The 19345-nt window shown below is 39.2% G+C and overlaps 1 pseudogene; it reads right to left on the bottom strand.

The window, feature by feature from the left end:
* Positions 1-4618: 4618 nt before the first annotated feature.
* Positions 4619-5881, bottom strand: LOC133041184 (centrosomal protein 43-like; annotated as a pseudogene).
* Between the last annotated feature and the right edge of the window lie 13464 nt (positions 5882-19345).

Genomic DNA, 19345 nt, shown 5'->3' with positions numbered 1-19345 from the left:
TCTGCTGCTGTATGCAGGAATCCCTTAGAAGATATGGAGTAGCCATCATAGTCCAAAAAAGAGTCCAAAATGCAGTACTTGGATGCAATCTCAAAAACGACAGAATGATCTCTGTTCATTTCCAAGGCAAACCATTCAATATCAAGGTAATCCAAGCCTATGCCCCAACCAATAACGCTGAAGAAGCTGAAGTTGAATGGTTCTATGAAGACCTACAAGACCTTTTAGAACTAACACCCAAAAAAGATGTCGTTTTCATTATTGGGGACTGGAATGCAAAAGTAGGAAATCAAGAAACACCTGGAGAAACAAGCAAATTTAGCCTTGGAGTACGGAATGAAGCAGTGCAAAGGCTAATAGAGTTCTGCCAAGAGAACACACTAGTCATAGCAAACACCCTCTTCCAACAACACAAGAGAAGACTCTACATATGGACATCACTGGATGGTCAACACCGAAATCAGATTGATTATATTCTTTGCAGCCAAGGATGGAGAAGCTCTATACAGCCAGCAAAAACAAGGCCAGGAGCTGACTGTGGCTCAGATCATGAACTCCTTATTGCCAAATTCAGACTGAAATTGAAGAAGGGGATAAAACAATTAGACCATTCAGGTATGACCTAAAACAAATCCCTTATGACTATACAGTGGAAGTGAGAAATAGAATTAAGGGACTAGATCTGATAGAGTGCCTGATGAACTATGGATGGGGGTTCGTGACATTGAACAGGAGACCGGAATCACGACCATCCCCAAGAAAAAGAAATGCAAAAAAGCAAAATGGCTGCCTGAGGAGGCTGTACAAATAGCTGTGAAAAAAACGGGAAGTGAAAAGCAAAGGAGAAATGGAAAGATATACCCATTTGAATACAGAGTTCCAAAGAATAGCAAGGAGAGATAAGGAAGCCTTCCTCAGTGATCAGTGCAAAGAACTAGAGGAAAAAAATAGAATGGGAAAGAATTGAGATCTCTTCAAGAAAATTAGAGATACCAAGGGAATATTTCATGCAAAGATGGGCTCAACAAAGGACAGGAATGGTAGAGACCTAACAGAAGCAGAAGATATTAAGAAGAGGTGGCAAGAATACACAGAAGAACTGTACAAAAAAGATCTTCACAACCCAGATAATCACGATGGTGTGATCACTCACACTCACCTAGAGCCAGACATCCTGGAATGTGAAATCAAGGGGGCCTTAGGAAGCATCACTACAAACAAAGCTAGTGAAGATGATGGAATTACAGTTGAGCCATTTCACATCCTGAAAGATGACACTGTGCAAGTGCTGCACTCAGTATGCCAACAAATATGGAAAACTCAGCAGTGGCCACAGGACTGGAAAAGGTGAGTTTTCATTCCAACCCCTAAGAAAGGCAATGCTAAAAAATGCTCAATTGCACTCATCTCACACACTAGCAAAGTAATCTTTAAAATTCTCCAAGCCAGGCTTCAGCAATATGTGAACCGTGAACTTCCAGATGTTCAAGCTGGTTTTAGAAAAGGCAAAGGAACCAGAGATCAAATTGCCAACATCCGCTGGATCATCAAAAAAGCAAGAGAGTTCCAGAAAAACATCTATTTCTGCTTTATTGACTATGCCAAAGCCTTTGTGTGGATCACAATAAACTGTGGAAAATTCTGAAAGAGATGGGAATACCAGACCATCTGACCTGCCTGTTGAGAAACCTGTATGCAGGTCAGGAAGCAACAGTTAGAACTGGACATGGAACAATAGACTGGTTCCAAATAGGAAAAGAAGTACGTCAAGGCTGTATAATGTCAAGTATAATGTCAGGCTATATATTGTAACCCTGCTTATTTAACTTATATGCACAGTACATCATGAGAAACGCTGGGCTGGAAGAAGCACATGCTGGAATCAAGATTGCCGGGAGAAATATCAATAAACTCAGATACGCAGATGTCACCACCCTTATGGCAGAAAGTGAAGAGGAACTAAAAACCCTCTTGATGATAGTGAAAGAGGCGAGTGAAAAAGTTGGCTTAAAGCTCAACATTCAGAAAACTAAGATCATGGCATCCGGTCCCATCACTTCATGGCAGATAGATGGGGAAAGGGTGGAAACAGTGTCAGACTTTATTTTTCTGGGCTCTAAAATCACTGCAGATGGTGACTGCAGCCATGAAATTAAAAGACGCTTACTCCTTGGAAGGAACGTTATGACCAACCTAGTCAGCATATTAAAAAGCAGAGACATTACTTTGCCAACAAAGGTCCATCTAGTCAAGGCTCTGGTTTTTCCAGTGGCCATGTATGGATGTGAGAGTTCTACTATAAGGACAGCTGAGTGCCAAAGAATTGATCCTTTTGAACTGTGGTGTTGGAGAAGACTCTTGAGAGTCCCTTGGACTGCAAGGAGATCCAACCAGTCCATCCTAAAGGAGATCAGTCCTGGGTGTTCATTGGAAGGGCTGATATTGAAGCTGAAACTCCAATGCTTTGGTCACCTCATGGGAAGAGCTGACTCATTGGAAAAGACCCTGATGCTGGGAAAGATTGAGGGCAGGAGGAGAAGGGGACGACAGAGGATGAGATGGTTGGATGGCATCATCGACTCGATGGACATGGGTTTGGTGGACTTTGGGAGTTGGTGATGGACATGGAGGCCTAGCGTGCTGCGGTTCATGGGGTCTCAAAGAGTCTGACACGACTGAGTGACTGAACTGAAGAAACTACCAGAGAAATTAAGAAAATAATTTCACTTACAGTTGCATTGAAAAGAATAAAATAGCTAATATTGATTTAAACAGAATTGAAAGTTTTGTTTATTGAAAATCATAAGACATTAATGAAAGAAATTTAAGAAGACACAAATAACTGTAAAGATTCTATGCTTGTGGATTGGAAGAATTAATATTGTTAAAATGCCTATTCTACCTAAAGCAGTCTAGAGATTCAGTGCACTCCTTATCAAAATTCCAATGGCATATTTCACAGAACTAGCACAAGCAATCCTAAAATTTACATGGAACCACAGAAGATCCCTAATATTGAGAAAGGAAGAAGGACAAAGCTGGATGCATCACTGTGAGGCGAGCAGAAGTAACGCAACTTAGATTAGGAGTAGGCCTTCCTACTTGGTAAGATTATCAGGTAGCTTTCGCTTAACAATGACCACTGTTTGCCAATTAGGCACTTAACACTGACCGATGTTTGCCAATTAGGAAATTAGGAATGGGGCGGAAACCCCCAGGAAAGTCCCGCGCGCGCAAGAGTATTGACCAATGAAATTGCTTTGCAAACGTGTAACCAATCCGCCTCTCACCCTATAAATTTGTTTAACAGCTTGGGCTCGGGGCTCTCTGACCCACACCACTGCGTTGGTTGCAGGCGGAGAATCCTGGCTCGAGTCAGTAATAAACTTCCCTTCCTGCGAGTTGCATTGTCTTGGAGGCCTTCTCTCGTCCCGCTTGGGGATTCCGACATCAGGCATAACATCACACTCCCTGATTTCAACTATATTATAAAGCTATAGTAATTAGAGTAGCACTGTATTGCATAAAAACCACCACACAGATACAGACTAGAGAGTCTAGAGATAAAACCATATATATATATGTATATGTATATATACACACATACACATATATACATTTGTATATGTATATGTTGATTAGCTTATGATAATGGAACCAAGGATATACAGTAGGAAGAGAACAGCCTCTTAAATGACGCTGGGAAAACTAGACAACATGCAAAAGAATGTAATTTCTCCATTATCCTACACTATACACAAAAATTAACTCAAAATGGGTTAAAGACTTGAAGTAATACTTGAAACCATATAACTTCTAGAAGAAAATATAGTCAGTAAGCTTCTTTTTTTTTTTAAGATGCATTTTGGTATTTAATATATTTCAAAGCATCTTTACAAATAATAACTGCAATGAAGAGAACCTGTGAATAAAACTGCTTACACAGACCCAGGATGGTGACCTCAAATGCATCAGGGACAATTCCACAAATAAAAAATCACAAGCACCTCCAGATTTTAAGTCTTTGAAACGAGCAAAACTAAGAAGGACACACAGGAGGATTTTAATATAACCTTAATGGTCTAACAAACCTCCCAAACGGAAGGAAATGCAAAGCCATGTCAACCTATCAAGTGTAACTTACAGTGACAGGCTCCAGGCTGCAGATCCTCCAGGCCACGGGCCAGCTCTCTGTGGAACCACCCACCACCGCCCCCTCCGACTGCAGACGCCCCTCCTGCTGCCGAACGCCTGAGCCCTGGTGCCGGCCCGCAGGCAGGCAGGCAGGCAGGCGCGTGGAGCCGTGAACCCACAGCTCTACTGCCGCCTTCGCGATGCGCTTAATGCCAGTACTGTACCGGCTCCCTCCTTGTGGTAAATTTGAGCCTAATCAACTTTCATAGAGAAGCATGTACCTAGACCAAATTAGGAATATTAAATCTTCCACACATGGGCTCAAATAGGAATTATTTTGTTTAGTATAATGAAAAGTTAATTTTTTTAAATATCTGTAATCCTTTGAAATACAAGGGAGCAGACATTCCAGCAAAGAGCGATCGTCTGGAGGGAACTGATCCGAGTCCCGTCCTCTGCCGACAGCACCCTGCCAGGCGCGGGCCTAGGCCACATCTTCCAGGTAATCAGCGACGTCACTGAGCTGCGACACCGTCAGGTCCTGCGTCAGGTCCTCAAGTGTATCACTGGTGTTGGCGTTATCCATTTCCACAGAGAAGTCCTCCTCAATCTCTTCCCCAATACTCAGCTCACTCTTCTCTGAGCGATGGCTGGTGCTATTAAAATCATCAACATAGTCATCTTCTCCAGTCCCTAATCCAAGTGATCCAATTTTATCGTTGACCAATTTAACATCTTTTAGAATTGGGTTTCCCCTTTTACTTTCAGACTCTTTCAATGAAGGGGCTCCAGCAAGGGAGCTGAGTCCACTTTTTAGTGGGGGGGCGGGGGGGGCGCATCAGAGAGCGATGCAAGGCTTCCTGCTTGCTTACTGGGTTCACTTCTCCAACCGTACGGTGCTTCTGGTTTAGGAACGGGGTCATCAAAGAAAGAATTCCCTTCCAGGTCATCTTCATCTGGACCGGGCCCGCTTTGGCATTGACATCGAGACTGTTGTTGCCTAACAAGGACCTGATTTTAGCTTCATGGGCCAGTAAGTGAAGACTACTTCTGCTCTTTGGCTCTGATGATGCGATACTGGTATCACTGTGACTGGCATCATTGCTGGCCTTCTTGGCACCAGACTGCTGCCCGCTTGTCTTCTTCTTACCTTGTCCTTTATACCTTGGTATCTTACTGGGAGGAGTGTGTGCACCTGTTTTTCCTTCTGGTGACTTTGGTGGAGAATGTATATCAGACAGGTCCAGTGTACCTTCCCCACTGGTTGACCCTTTTTCTTTCTGTTGACAGCGTCTGATCACTTCTAATAATAAGGGTCCACCCACAGTACCTTCGGCTTCAATAATTCCTAAATCTCGGGCTAAATTCTCTCGACCTTCAAGACCTTGAAATGTGCTAGTTTCAGGCTGAAAAACTGCCAAGGTAAAGGCAAGATTAAAAAACTGAAGAAATTCGGCAACGAGACTGGCCACCAGCCGGCCGTCTTTTGTATTTAAAAACTTTTTCAGGCTCTCATTAACTAAAGGAGTTTTGTTCTCTACTTTTTCTTGCTCCTCTAGTGCTAAAAACACAGCTGCCCGGAGTTCAGCCTTGATGCGGTTCAGGACCCCGCTGTTCTCCAGCGTCTGCACCAGCAGGTCCCGCAGGTCCGTACCCTCCTCCGCCACCACCGCGGCAGCCACCGCCGCCATCTTGCTTCTCCAAGACAACCGCCCAAGCCGCGCTAACGGCTGCAGGTTGCCTCAGCACGCAGGGCGCGCGGCCGAGACCACGCCCCCGGCGCCTGCGCGCTAGTAAGCTTCTTAACATAGGTTTGGTAATGATTTTTTGAATCTGATACCAAAACAAAGGTAACAGAATCAAAAATGAGTAAGAGAGACTACACTAAACTGAAAAAACTTCTGTACAGCAAGGGATCCATCAACAAAATGATAAAGCAACCTATTGAACAGCAGAAAATATTTGCAAATCATGTATCTAATAAGAGCTAATATCCAAAATATGTGAATTCATACAACTAATGATTTGATTTAAAATTGTCAGAAGATCTAGATAGATATTTTCCAATAAGACGTACAGATGGACAAAAGGTATGTGAAAAGATGTTCAACATCATTAGTCATTAAAGAAATGCAAATCAAAACCACAATGAGATATTACCTCACATCTGTTAAAATGCTATATTTTAAAAGACAGGAAATGATAAATGTTGGAAAATATATTAAGTAAAGAGAACCATTGTGCATTGGTAGGAATGTAAATCAGTGCAGCTACTATGGAAAACAGTATCAAATTTCCTCAAAAAATTAAAAATAGAATTACCACATGATCCAGCAATTCCTTTTCTGAGTATTTATTCCCCTAAAATGAAAAGTGAAAGTCGCTCAGTCATGTCTGACTCTTTGCAACCCCAGGATTATACATGCATGGAATTCTCCAGGCCAGAATACTGGAGTGAGTAGCCGTTCCCTTCTCCAGGGGATCTTTCCAGGTCTCCCACATTGCAGGTGGATTCTTTACCAACTGAGCTATGAGGGAAGCCCACAGTGCTAATTCAAAGATATATATGTACCTCCATGTACATGTCAGCATTATGTTTGCAATATAGTAGTCAAGATATGGAAACAACATAAGTCTTCATTCGTGGATGAATAGTTAAGAGAAGTAGAATACACCCACACACATATAATAAAATACAAATGGAGTAATGTGGGATTAAAAAAAAATTAGTTTGGTGCTCAAGTGTGGTTTTGCATTGTTGAACTTTGCCATTTGATAAATTCTTGGCATACTTTCATGGAATACATTCTTAAATGTGGTTATGTTGTGCATCCTTGTAATGTACATTTCTTGCTTTATACTTTTTACTAATGAATTCTTACTTGCTGTTTATTTTATATGTGTTTTAGACTATGGAAATGATGTTACATAAAAAGCAAATTTGAATGATTTTCTTATTTGAGTTCAAAATGAGTCATAAAGCAGCAGAGAGAAACTCACAACAAAGCATTTGGCCCAGGAACTGCTAATGAATGTACAGTGAGTGGTGGTTTAAGAAGTTTTGCAAAGGAGATGAGAGCCTTAAAGATGAGCATAGTGTCCAGCCATTGGAAGTTGACAATGACCATTGAGAGAAGCTGGTCCTCTTCCAACTACAGGGGAAGTTGCCCAAGAATTCAGCATCAACCATTCTATGGTCATTTGGTTCAGTTCAGTTCAGTCACTCAGTCGTGTCTGACTCTTTGCAACCCCATGGACTGCAGCACACCAGGCCTCCCTGTCCATCACCAACTCCCAGAGTATTTGAAGCAAATTGGAAAGGTGAAGAAGCTCGATAAGTGGGTGCCTCATGAGTTGACCAAAAAAGAAAAAAATGTCGTTTTGAAGCGTCATCTTTTCTTATTCTATGCAACAACAAACCATTTCTCGATTAGATTGTGACATGAGAGGAAAAGGAGATTTTACATGACAACCAGCTCAGTGGTTGAACTGAGATGCAGCTCCAAAGCACTTCCCAAAGCCAAACTTGCACCAAAAAAAGGGTCTTGGTCACTGTTTGGTGGTCTGCTGCCAGTCTGATCCACTACAACTTTCTGAATTCCAGAGAAACCGTTACATCTGACAAGTATGCTCAGCAAATCAATTAGATGCACCCAAAACTGCAATGCCTACAGCCAACATTGTGAACAGAAAGGGCCCAGTTCTTCTCCACGACAACGCCTGATCACATGTCACACAAACAACACTTCAAAAGCTGAACGATTGGGCTACAACGTTTTGCCTTATGTGCCATGTTCACCTGACTTCTTGCCAACTCACTACCACTTCTTCAAACATCTTGACAACTTTTTACAGGGAAAATGCTTCCACAACCAGCAGGAAGCAGAAAATGCTTTCCAAAAGTTTGTTAAATCCTAAAGCATGGATTTTTATGCTACAGGAATAAACAAACCTTTCTCATTGACAAAAATGTGTTGATTTGTAATGGTTCCTATTTTGATTAATAGAGATGTGTTTGAGCCTAGTTATAGTGATTTAAAATTCAGGGTCCAAAATCGTAGTTACTTTTGCACCAACCTAATAGCAACAAAAAATAAAAAAATAAAACCAAGCTCATAGATACTGAGAACAGATTAGTAGTTGCCAAAGGTAGACTGTGAGGGGTGGGCCACATGGGTGAAAAGATTGAAAAGGTAGAAACTTCCAGTTATAAAATAAGTCATGGGGATGTAATGTACACCATGATGACTGTAAGTAATAATACTATATTGCATATTTGAAAGTTGGTAAGAGTGTAAATCTTAGAAGTTCTCATTATAAGAAAAAAAGACATAACTGTATATGGCGATGGGCTTCGTGACTCAGATGGTAAAAAATTTTCTTGCAATACTGGAGACCCAGGTTCAATCCCTGGGTCAGGAAGATCCCCTGGAGGAGGGCATGGCAACCCATGCCAGTATTCTTGCCTGGAGAATCCCGTGAACAGAGGGACCTGACGAGCTACGATCCCTGTGGTCACAAAGAATCAGACACGACTGAAAGACTAGCACTTTCACTTTTTTTTTCTTTTTCATATATGGTGATGTACATTAACTAGACTTAGTGTAGTGATCATTTCACAATATATAAAAATTTTAAATCCTCAAGTTTTCTACTGAAACTAATATAATATTTGTCTATTATAACTCAGTTAAAAATGCCTCCAAAATGGAATAAATATATAATAAATACTGATTCCCTACCGCATCTGTACCTGCAAGAGTAAGAGTTTAAGTCAGAAAATGCCTGTGAATTAGTCCTTGCTAGCATCTACCTGTACCACATCCTGATTATTGACATTTGTGTCTAAAGATGTGAAACCCAAGGGCATTAATGCCCATGTAAGTAAATGATTGAAACTAACAGACTTAATGTTTCCTTCTGGGATGGTTGGACAAATAGTCTATCTTTTGAAACCTTTGGCTCTAGGAATCTAGTAGCCTTCCAAAGTGTAAAATTCAATCATTCAAACAGCAGTTCATCCCTGATTGTTGCAGACTGTTGCAATCCGTCTGCTACCATCATCTCCTAGCTCTCTATACCAGGTTTATATTTCTTCAATTGTGCTTCAGTGCATCACTGAGGCAATCAAAACTCTAATGTCTATATTCTTTGGGCACTTTTTCAAGGTGTGTCACCAATCTGGTTGTTGAATCTCCACCCTCCTTAAAGGTTCTTAATATCTTTGCTTACAATCAACACTGTGGCTAAGTAATGTGAATGATATTTTAAATTTCTTTTCTTCACTAGTATCAACTCTTTTTCTCTCTGCAGATCATTCAAATGGTTCATATTAGTTTTCCTTTACCATTTCATTGTAGGAGAATATCGCATTGCCCTGAAAAGAATTAAAGCATTTACATCTTGAGGCAGAAATCTTTTAAAACACAACTCGGGAAATCAAGTAAGTATTTGCTTTGTTTGCATGTTGAGAAATGTTGCACTCAATGAAGTTTTACATGATTGGTTTCTTTCCTATTTATTTTAGCCTTGGGATTTGAGAAAGTAAATTATGCCCAACAATATGCTGTTCTTTGAGAAATTTCAAACACTTTTAATAAAATCTAGAGCTAGAAATCTTTTTGCTACACAAAGAAATAATTATGATCATAGCAAGTGGTCCAAGTACAGATTTAAATGTACAGGTGCACTGACAAGATCATAAATTAACTTATGAAATTCACTGCTTATGTATCAGTGGGATCTTTCTTAATGAAATTTAACAATAAAGATCATCACTCATTATAATTGGTTAAAGTTAATGCAGTTTATAATTAACCATTATCCAGTCAAATCAGAAACTATTTTTGGAAGCTGGTCTATGAGAAGGAAAGGAGAAAGTATGGAAATTCTTTTTTTCCTTGTTACAACTGAATCTGTTTAAATACAAAATAAATATTTGCCCTTAGTTTAGTATAAAAAGTATATTTTTCAGTTCCCTGAAAAATCCCTTTCCCCTCATTATATATGTACATAAATCACATAGATTATCTCTGGGAAGTGGAATCCTCTCATTCTAATAAGTTTCCCAGTTCTTCTCTCTCCAGACTGTATTCCAAACACTACGCTGATCTTCACATATTCATTTCCAAGATATACTTTGATTAGAAGGTTTTATAGATATAGACATTGTCCTCTGTAATACAGGAGCTTTCTTTAACCTTGAAAGTTGAGCATAAGGTTTAGTTCAGCTCAGTCACTCAGTCATGTCTGACTCTTTGCAACCTCATGGACTGCAGCATGCCAGGCTTCCCTGTCCATGACCAACTCCCAGAGCTTGCTCAAGCTCATGTCCATCAAGTCGGTGATGCCATCCAACTATCTCATCCTCTGTTGTCCCCTTCTCGTCCCACCATCAGTCTTTCCCAGCATCAGGGTCTTTTCAAATGAGTCAGTTCTTCATATCAGGTAACCAAAGTATTGAAGTTTCAGCTTCAGCATCAGTCCTTCCAATGAAAATTCAGGACTTCTTTCTTTTAGGATGGACTGGTTGGATCTTCTTGCAGGCCAAGGGACTCTCAAGAGTCTTCTCCAACATCACAGTTCAAAAGCATCAATTCTTCAGTGCTCAGCTTTCTTTATACTCCAAATCTCACATCCAGATATGCCTACTGGAAAAACCATAACTTTGACTAGATGGAGCTTTGTTGGCAAAGTAATGTCTCTGGTTTTTAACATGCTGTCTAGGGTCATAGCTTTTCTTTCAAGGAGCAGGTGTCTTTTAATTTCATGGCTGCAGTCACCATCTGCAGTGATTTTTGGAGGCTCCAAAATAAAGTCTCTCACTGTTTTCATTATTTCCCCATCTATTTGTCATGAAGTTTGGGACTGGATACCATGATCTTCATTTTCTGAATGTTGAGTTTTAAGCCAACTTTTTCACTCACCTCTTTTACTTTCATCAAGAGGCTCTTTAGTCTTTGCTTTCTGACATAAAGGTGGTGTCATCTGCATATCTGAGGTTATTGATACTTCTCCCAGCAATCTTTATGCCAGCTTGTGCTTCATCCAGCCTGGCATTTCACATGATGTATTCTGCATAAAAGTTAAATAAACAGGGTGACAATATACAGCCTTGACATACTCTTTGCCTATTTGGAACCTGTTGTTGGAGTCTGTTGTTCTGTGTCCAGTTCTAACTGGTGCTTCCTGACCTGCATACAGATTTCTCAGGAAGGAGATCAGGTGATCCAGTATTCTCATCTCTTGAAGTATTTTCCATAGTTTGTGGTGATCCACACAGTCAAAATCTTTGGCATAGTCAATAAAGCAGAGATAGATGTTTTTCTGGAACTCTCTTGCTTTTTGGATGATCCAATAGATGTTGGCAATTTGATCTCTGGTTCCTCTGCCTTTTCTAAAATCAGCTCGAACATCTGGAGGTTCTTGGTTCACATACTGTTGGAGTCTGGCTTGGAAAATTTTGAGCATTACTTTGCTAGCATGTGAGATGAGTGCAATTGTGTGGTAGTTTGAACATTATTTGCCATTGCTATTCTTTGGGATTGGAATGAAAACTGACCTTTTCCAGTCCTGTGGCCACTGCTGAGTTTTTCAAATTTGCTGGAATATTGAGTGAAGCACTTTCACAGCATCATCTTTCAGGATTTGAAATAGCTCAACTGGATTCAATCACCTCCATTAGCGTTATTCGTAGTGATGCTTCCTAAGGCCCACTTGACTACGCATTCCAGGACATCTAGCTCTGGGTAAGTGATCACACTATTGTGGCTATCTGGGTCATGAAGATATCTTTTGTATAGCTCTTCTGTGTATTCTTGCCACCTCTTCCTAATATCTTCTGCTTCTGTTAGGTCTATACCATTTCTATCCTTTATTGTGCCCATCTTTGCATGTAATGTTCCCTTGGTATCTCTATTTTTCATGAAGAGCTTTCTATTCTTTCCTATTCTATTGTTTTCCTCTATTTATTTGCACTGATCACTGCTAAGGCTTTCTTATCTCTCCTTCCTATTCTTTGGTAGTCTTCATTCAAATGGGTTTATCTTTCCTTTTCTCCTTTGCCTTTTGCTTCTCTTCTTTTCTCAGTTACTTGTAAGGCCTCCTCAGACAACCATTTTGCCATTTTCATTTGTTTTTCTTAGGGATGGTCTTGATCACTGCCTCGTCTATCAGATCTTATCCCTTGAATCTATTTGTCATTTCCAATGTATAATCATAAGGGATTTGATTTTGGTCATACCTGAATGGTCTAATGGTTTTCCCTACTTTCTTCAATTTAAGTCTAAATTTGGCAATAAGGAGTTCATGATCTGAGCCACAGTCAGCTCCCCATCTTGTTTTTGCTGACTGTATAGAGCTTCTCCATCTTTGGCTGCAAAGAATATAGTCAATCTGATTTCAGTAATGACCTTCTGGTGATGTCCATGTGTTGAGTCTTTTCTTGTGTTGTTGGAAGAGGGTCTTTGCTATGACCAGTGCATTCTCTTGGCAAAAATCTGTTAGCCTTTGACCTGCTTTGTTTTGTACCCCAAGGCCAAATCTGCCTGTTACTCCAGGTATCTCTTGAACTCCTACTTTTGCATTCCAGTCCCTTATAATGAAAAGGATATCTTTTGGGGGGTGTTAGTTCTAGAAGGTCTTGTAGGTCTTCATAGAACTCTTCAAGTTCAGCTTCTTCAGCATTACTGGTCGGTGTATGGACTTGGATTACTCTTATATTTAATGGTTTGCCTTGAAATGAACAGAGATCATTGTGTTGTTTTTGCATCCAAGTACTGCATTTCAGACTCTTTTGTTGACTATGATGGCTACTCCATTTCTTCTAAGGGATTCTTGCCCACAGTAGTAGATATAGTGGTTATCTGAGTTAAATTCACCCATCCCAGTCCATTTTAGTTCACTGATTCTTAAAATGTCATTGTTCACTCTTGCCATCTCCTGTTTGACTACTTCCAATTTGCCTTGATTCCTGGACCTAACATTCCAGGTTCCTATGCAATATTGCTCTTTACAGTATCTGGCTTTACTTCCATCACCAGTCACATCCACAACTGGGTATTGGTTTTGTTTTGGCTCCACATCTTCATTTTTTCTTCAGTTATTTCTCTACTGATCTTTAGTAGCATGTTGGGCACCTACTGACCTGAGGTGTTCATCTTTCAGTGTCCTATCTTTTTGTGACTCTTGGAGGGCACAAACAAAACCTTGTGCGCACCAGGACCCAGGAGAAAGAAGCAGTGACCCCACAAGAGACTGACCCAGACATGCCCGTGAGTGTCCAGAAGTCTCCAGCAGAGGCGTGGGTCAGCGGCGCCTGCCACTCAGTGCACCCGGGGGACACTCAGTGCAGCAGTGCGTGCATGGAGCCTTTCAAAGGAGGTCGCCATTACCTTCATTATCCCACCATGGTTTGGCCTCAGGTCAAACAACAGGGAGAAAACACAGCCCCGCCCATCAATAGAAAATGGTATTAAAGATTTACTTAGCATGACCCTGCCCATCAGAACAAGACCCAGTTTCCCCCTCAGTCAGTCTCTCCCACCAGGAAGCTTCCACAAACTTCTTATCCTTCTCCATCAGAGGGCCAACAGAATGAAAACCACAATCATAGAAAACTAACCAAACTGATCACATGGACCACAGCCTTGTCTAACTCAATGAAACTATCAGCCATGCTGTAAAGGGCCACCCAAGACAGACGGGTCATGATGGAGAGTTCTGACAAAATGTGGTCCACTGGAGAAGGAAATGCAAACCACTTCAGTATTCTTTCTTTGAGAACCCCATGACAGTATGAGCATAAGGTAAACTAGTACAACCAAAAAGTCTCCCTGTGCATAGTGACTGACTGAGTCATGTCATTACTATAAAACTTTTCTAAGTAATAGACTGCTGCATATTTTTGGATATTGATTTACTGTGATTATGGGAGGAGGCTGAAAGCTTAAAAGATGCTATAAATAGTATATAAGGATAGTTTTTTACTATTAAAATTAATATCTCTTACTCTTATCAACTGAGCTTGAAACATTTTATTTTCTACTCTCTAGAATGCCCTGTAAGGCTCTGTAATCTTGTCTGTGTCTTTTCTGTAGTATTCTAGTGACTCCAAAGAAGCTATGACTTCTGAAATGGGTTCTAGGAATATAGTATATTATTCCTAAAGTTGCCTGCTCTCAAATGAATGTATATGTCGAGTTTTCTGAATCACCATCATTTAGCATTAAGATCTTTAAATGTGATTTTCTTTGTAATTTCACATTCTTTTGAACAAGGATCAGTTAAGTTCAGTCTTTCAATTGTGTCGGACTCTTTGTGACCTCATGGACTGCAGCACACCAGGCTTCCCTGTCCATTACCAACTCCCAGAACTTGCTCAAGCTCATGTCCATCGAGTCAGTAATGCCATCCAACCATCTCATCCTCTGTCGTCCTCTTCTCCTCCTGCCTTCAAGGATACAGGAAAGAGGTGAACAAGGATAATACACCAGTTGGTGAACAATTGCTGGTGAACAAGGATAGTACACCAGCAATTCTCTCTTCTCTTTTGTATGAACGGTTTTCCCTCTCTACTGGATCATTCTCATCGGTACACAAAAATACTGTTACTTTTCTAATTAGGATAAAAAGAATTTTTCTTAATTACACTTTCTTCAGCTATTTTCTGCTCCCTTTACACTGAAAATCTTAAACTAAGCTATCTGCACTTTCATTGTCCAATATCTTTTCTCTCATTCATTCTCCAGCATGGTTCAGTCTTAACCTCTATACTTCTACTCTACTGAGCTTGTTCCTCTGAGGATTTCCAGGTCTCTCCATTTTGATAAATCTGGTAATATCTTCATACAGTGACAGATATTAACTAGACTTATCGTGTTGATCACTTTGTAATGCATAGAAATATTAAATCTCTATATGGTACACCATTAACTAACATAGTGTTGGGATTGTGCTTGGTCACTCAGTTGTGTTTGACTCTTGGCCACCCTATGTTCTGTCAACTGCCAGGTTCTTCTGTTCATGGAATTTTCCAGGCAAGAATACTGGAGTAGGTTGCTATTTCTTACTCCAGGGTATCTTCCCAACCCAGGGATCAAAACTGTGTCTCTTTTGTCCCTGCATTGGCAGGTGGATTCTTTACCACTGTGCTACCTGAGAAACCCAGCGCAATGTTAGAAGACGATAATATTGAGTTGGCCAAAAAGTTCATCTGGTGTTCTCATCATACAGAGAAATCTGAACGAACTTTTTGGCCAACCTGATACTTCAAAATAAGTAAATAAGTAAATAAATAAGCAAGCTGATAGGAAACGAGATGAGGTTTGTGGTTACTAAGGGCAAGAGGTAGGGGGAAAAGGAATAGAATGACGGTGGTCAGAAAGTACCAACTTCCAATTATAAATAAGTACTAAGAATGTAATGTACACCATGAACAATATAATTAACACTGTTATATGTTAAGAATGAACGTTTTAATAGAGTAAATCCTAAGAGTTCTTATCAGAAGAAAAAATATTTTCCCTTTCATTTTGTATCTGTGTGAGATGATATATGTTTACTAAACTTATTGTGATTGTCATTTCATGATGTATGTAAGTCAGATCATTATGCTGTACACCTTAAACTTATACAGTAACTTATGTCAATTATGTCTCAATTAAACTAGAAGAAAAACAATGCAGTATTCTTTCTAGTTCTCATCTTTATGCCAGGTCAGCAGCATTTGTTTCAAGTGATCATGCCTTTGCAATACATTCTTCATTTGGCTTCAGGGAATCCCACAGTACTAGTTCTTTTTCCTAATTCATTCACCCTCCTTAGAGGGTGAATAATTTGTTCCTCATCATCACTCTTATATCACTGGAATATCACAGGTCATTATGTTCAGGTTTCTCTACCCGCTTTCATTCCTTTGGGATTTCATTCATTTGTATATCATCTGTGTACTATTACCTCTCAAATTATCAAAGTGTAATTATCAAAAATGTTAAGAATGTAATTATTCTATAAATTGTGAACATTCATCAGAATTCTATTTAATTCATTAATGACTAAATCAGTAGAATGATGAAGTTAGTTTTGTATTGTTTGAGATACTACAAGGAAGAAAGTGTTCATATAGTATTAGAAATAACTTTGCCCAATAATACAGTAAATTGTCTTATTAGATAATAAGCTTCCTAATGCCAGAAATATTGAAGCAAAGTGACTAGAAGACAATTTACCCAAGAATTTTCCCACAAAGTCATTTTTTTTTTTTATAAGAGGTAGGATTAGATAATGGCTGCTAGTTGAGTGCACTGGAGAGCAGGATCTAAGGCAGAGTCTAGAGTGCAGTGCATTTCCTAAGAAATGCTTTTGAGACTAATAATTGCTCAAGGAATGCAACAGAAGCAGAATTGAGCAGAAGGGAGAAGTCAAGCTGGATGTAGGCCCAATGACAGCCTTGTTTGGCTAATCCCAGGAGGAGTTTGGTGCCCGAATGGCACTTTAGTGCTATCCTGAGTTGGCCACAACTTATAGCACTCATCAACTATCACTGGATATGGCTATCTTGGGAAGGAGCATTTTGGGCAAGATAGCTTTCTGTGGCTGAGGCAATCTTTGAATGGGGTTGATAGCTGAAATATATCTATTGACAGCACTCCCAGTAGCTGAAGTAACTGAACTAATAAGCCCTTCATAGAATAAAAATGTGGGGGCCACATCACAGTGTCCACAACAGTAACCTATAAAGTCCAACCCAATCCAAGATTCTCTTTTTATATGCAAGTATTTTAATAAATCATTGCATGTTCTGATTCAAGTTGAATTGCCACGACTTCCAAACTAAGCATGCCATGTTACACATAGTTTAAGTGGACTCAATCAATGATGAAAAAAAGAAACTATGCTTTTGTAGATATGTCAATCATTGATTTATAGAAGCAAATTTTTATGATATATGTCACAAATTTACATGATAATCCCAAGTGCCAGATTTTACTTTTGACTCGCTGAGCAAGCTAAAATATTCATAAATTCACATGGAGCCAGATGGCTTCCCACTGAATATGCATTTAAATGATTCCTGTATATTATTTATTCAAAGAAATACACAAAATACACCATCGTCATAGGAGGGACTATAAGTTTATTTCAGTAAAGAATCAAGGAATAATAGGTGTCCTGTATACTTATCATATTTTAGGGTGAGCTTTGAGTCCATGTGTGTTAAAGAATTAAAAAAGCAAAATAAATACAGTAACTTTCCAGTGGTCTTTGAAATATCAGGAATTTGAAATAAAGATGTTTCAGCAATAATGGCTAGCATTAGGTAAAGAAGAAAGTTAAACTTTGCCAAGATTTTTTAAAAATAATTTGCTAGGGGCTCTAAAAATTCAAACATACAACACTTAATAAAATTGTTAACCATTTTTTATTAAATTGATCAATATTTTTGGAGGGTGTATTTTTTTCTTTTCGATATGAAATTCCATATGTAAATGTAAACTGAAAACAAAATTTAGTTGGTTTCTTAAAAATATTTTGAAAAAATGAAATGAAAAATTTCTGATTCTTAAACATTTTTAATTTATGGGTTTCCTTTTCACTGAAGACTGCTTTTTCCCTTTAGAGCTTTCTATTCTCTAGAGATATGTTTATTGCTGTTATGTCTCATCCTTACTCTTTTTTTTTCCTTTAAATGTGGTAAGCAAGCACAATTGTTTTATAGTCTTTGATATTTGATAGTATTTGATAATTCCATTAGCTTCTAATTCTAGTTTTTCAGCTCATATCACCATGCTTTCTTTTATGTCTAATTAGCATTAACTGTGTCTCATTGTCCTTGGTTACATATCTGTAGAAGTTCCCCATGGTCTAAGATGAATGGACCCTCCCCCCTCAGGGCTTTGCATTTGCTTTTGTCAGGAGACTGAAGAGGTATTACAATCTTAAATTATGTTTAGCTGAGGTTCTGTAGCCCACGCAGCTCTGCATATCCACAGGAGAAATCCATATTGAGCATATTTAGGGCCAGAATTTCTCAGGGATATTATTTTACTTTCTTTTTCATTTCCCCTGTTTTGCTCAATGCCAAAGCAGCCTTTTCCACAATTATTTTGGTCTGGAGTATAGTATGACAGATTTTTACTTCTAGTTGATTTTTAATCTGAAGGCATATTTGGCAGGTGAGGAAGGAGTTCCTGCTTAATCTATCAATGATCCCGTCTAAGAATTTCTAACATGCGGGAACACTGGGCTACCCTCTGACTGAGACCAAATGTGTAGTTTTGGCTAATTCCTCAAGGCAAAAACATATTCCATTTTCCATTTACATTTCTGGGTTCAAACTTTGCTCTAAAATGGTTTTTATATACTCTGCTATTATTTTTATTTCCTCAGATATTTGTGTTTATTACTTTTACATTTTATTTAGAATTCAGAAATCAGTCATCTGTTATCATTCAATGAAGCATACATTGTCATTTTTCATTTATTGACTTATTATTTAACATTTTCCCTAGTGATGATGTGTTTTTAATAGTAGAGGGCATAGTATATAAGTGGAGGGGATGGCACCAGTAGATGTTATATTTTTATAATGAATATCATGGTCATGGAATATAATGATCATTGAAATGCTAAATTTAGGATAATATGAAAAGGAAAGAGTGAGATAAGGTAAACATCTAGAATCTCATGCCTTTTTAGGCCATGTTAAGGAAACCATATATTGAGGCAAACAGCCCAACGCCTAGCATAGTGTCTCTTATGAGATGGTATGTTAGAGATGATAAACTACTTTAACTCTTCACAGAGGAAGTCAGAGGATACATAAGCAAACAAAAGTGTGTTCAATGTATGTGCTTTAAAGTAGGAAGTGAATCTACACAGTTCCTTCAAAAATAAGATTATAGTTTCAAACAGATAAATAATATAGGCCACTGTTAGGCCCTCTCTGACTTCAAAGTATCAAACATATATTGAATGTTAACTATGTGTCAGCACCTTTGCTAGACACTCTGAGGGTTTTCCAGTTTAGCAAATGATAAGACAGGTGGAAAAAGGAATCCATTGCAGTAACTGAGTGAAAGTTAAAGTGAAGTCACTCAGTCGTGTCCAACTTTTTGTGACCCCATGGACTATAGCCTGCCAGGCTCCTCTTTCCATAGGATTTTCCAGGCAAGAGTATTGGAGTGGGTTGCCATTTCCTTCTCCAGGGGAT

Source organism: Dama dama, chromosome 20, assembly GCF_033118175.1.
Source record: "Dama dama isolate Ldn47 chromosome 20, ASM3311817v1, whole genome shotgun sequence".
In the NCBI taxonomy this organism is placed as follows: Eukaryota; Metazoa; Chordata; class Mammalia; order Artiodactyla; family Cervidae; genus Dama; species Dama dama.
This window is presented reverse-complemented; position numbering and strand designations above follow the sequence as displayed.